Raw genomic sequence first — 2763 nt, 5'->3', positions numbered from 1 at the left:
CAGCACAAATACTAGGGTAACCACTTACTTAGTTTACCAATATTTTAATTCAATTGTGTAAATTCCAAGGAATGACTGACAAGGGGTTCACTGCTCGTGGGCTCCATCCTCATTTTAAAATCGTTAATACTTCTGTCATGACAAAGGACTGATTTTAATATTGTCTGCGTCTACATGTGAAAATTTACCACTAGACGGGTTTTTTTAGAGAAGTACATAGAGAAGACTGTTTCTGTGCTCTCTTTGCAAGAGGTCTACTTATTCCTGTCAGATTTCTGCAGGCCACTGCTGATTTTACTAAAACTGCAATGCTTACTTTGACTTTGCATTGTGCATTATTTTAACAGCAGAAGATGGCATATAAACATCTTTTATCTACTTTCCCTCCTACCGGGCTTGTAACATCAAAGATCATCCCATTCATCTTTGTTTCAAGGCGGGCTGTAAGTTTTCATCTGACAGGGTTGTTGAAAATCAGACTGTCTATACTTGATCACAGTGGGATCTGCATGAAAATCCATCTACAAGTTGAGCTGTAATACTTACCTGTCTAGGTCAATTTGAGAACAACAAGAATGATAAGCACATAAAGCTGAAATAGTGTTGTTTCACAGTAGGACTGTTCCACCGCCAGTATAGCAGAAAAGGCTGATTTAAGTAAATGTGGAGCTGCATGCAAAGCCACATGATTTTATCCCAGAGGCTATTAGATGCAATTCGTTGTGATAATTTGTCTTTCCACTTGCCCTGACTTCATATGCCATATTGCCTGGGGATTATCCCAGCCGAAGAAGGAGGATTAAGGTATGTGAAGGAATGTAGTGGAAGCGTCAATAGAGGTTTCCTGTTGAACAGAGGAGGAGCAAAAAAATCCATGCACGTGCCTCGGTGTCATGAGAGAAAAAATCCCTGTTTCCAGTGGGGCTCAAGTTGTCACTGGAAAGCTTACGGGTGCAGGGCACAGCCACAGCCGGCATGAGCTGGAGGTTCAGCTTCAGCCAGTTGCGGGGGAGCCCTGTGAGTCCATGGCTTATTGTCGGTGTAGTTTTGGCATTGCTAACCAAAACAGACCCAGCAGCAGATCATATATTTATTTATATCTTGTTATTCTATCAATTGCGTAATTTGTATATGCAGAAAAGTGGAAAAATGAGAAAAATCCCCTCCCTTTTCAAAATGAAATGACAGTATGCTATGATGTTCTGCCACTTTTGTGCAGTCTCATATATCAAATAACCTAACTATATTAATCAGACAAGCAGCCAAACCACTTTTTTTTCCCTGAGACTTAGCCTTGCTTAAAAAAAAAAAGGTTTCTTTTGACTTAGATATACTGGCTCTCCATGGACATGAGGAACCCTAAAGAAGTTACTCTCATAAGTAAGTCTTGGACATCATGTATTTATTTGGAAATTCAGTCATTAGCTGTGTATCTTCCCCTGATTTGAGCAAGTTTGCCAGATATATGAGTGTTTATATGTGCATTAGTGGTTGAACTAGTCATATTGCCTGCAGCTAAAGCTTTCTGACTCTTTCCATTATGTGGCCGTGCTTATAACTCAGCCAAACGTAGGGGAGTTTGGTCGAGCCATGATCCTCAGGGCGGTTACAGTTTGAGCATGTTTGGGCTTTTGTGCTCCAGTCTCCCAAGGACTCGACCCGACTGGAGCCCTTGCTTCTCCTGACTTCACAGGCTGCCGTGAGGCTGAGCTCTCTGGAGAGGCCGGGGCGGCACCCCAGAGCATCCCATGCTTTTGGGCCGGGCGGGCTGTGGGGTGCTGCCTATCCTTTCCACGAAGGAAATTTCCATTAGGAAATTATGTACAAAAATAAGCGGAGGTTGTGAAGTCAAGTGCTCAGGAATTAGGAAATGCCAGAGTGACGTTTCCTGTGCCGTCTTCCCTCTTTGTCCCCCTTCTGTGTAGCCGTTATGATGCAACCTTGGAGTGCTCAAACTGTTTTTACAGCTTTCTCCTTAAAGGCTTTTCTTTTCTTGTGATAATGAATAATTATTTTTTTTAATTGTTTAGCAGCAATAGCCTGATGGCCATGCATATTATAGAGTAAAAATGGATTTTTTTTCTTGAGCAAAGTGGTTTTTTTTATCAAATTTTGATGCTGTTGAAACCAAGTGTCCTGTGACCCTAATGGAGATAGATGTCTGTAAATGAATTGGATCTGTCAGAGCTGTTGTCTCTCTTCCTTGTCTTTTGTTTGTTGCTGTCTTGTCATTTTTGATTGTTCTTTTTTGACTGTTCTTGGTCCTTATCTTAACGTTGTCGCAAGGAGATCAGTATTCAGCAAAACAAAAAAACGCTGGCTAAAACGGAGCAGTTCGTGTTGCCCTAAAGAGGAAGGAAGGATGCCTCTTCCTGCCTAACCGATGGCATGTTCTGCAAGGCGTTACTTATTGCTCTGCTTTCCCCTGCCTGTTTCCTGGAGGAGGTGGAAAGCAAAATGATAAACGTCCTTGGCTGAAGCTTGCACAAATTAGGTTACAGAGACAAATTACTTCCCAGATCTTCTTATTGTACATCTTTGGCAGGTTTTGTCTAAAATTAAAAATAGATATTCTGTGTATTCCTGCTCCATTATTGCCTGCAAATATATAAATTAAACATATCAAAGCAGAATAGACTCTGATTATGTCAGATACAAGTTATACTTTCTTCCAAAAAGAAAGAAGTCTGAGTAAAAAAGATATAACAGCAGTGGTGAAGTTCCTACTTTTATACTGACTCAAATCTGACACTTGTCTTCTAG

This window comes from Gymnogyps californianus, chromosome 2, assembly GCF_018139145.2.
Source record: "Gymnogyps californianus isolate 813 chromosome 2, ASM1813914v2, whole genome shotgun sequence".
Taxonomy (NCBI): domain Eukaryota; kingdom Metazoa; phylum Chordata; class Aves; order Accipitriformes; family Cathartidae; genus Gymnogyps; species Gymnogyps californianus.
Note: the sequence above shows the minus strand (reverse complement) of the source record.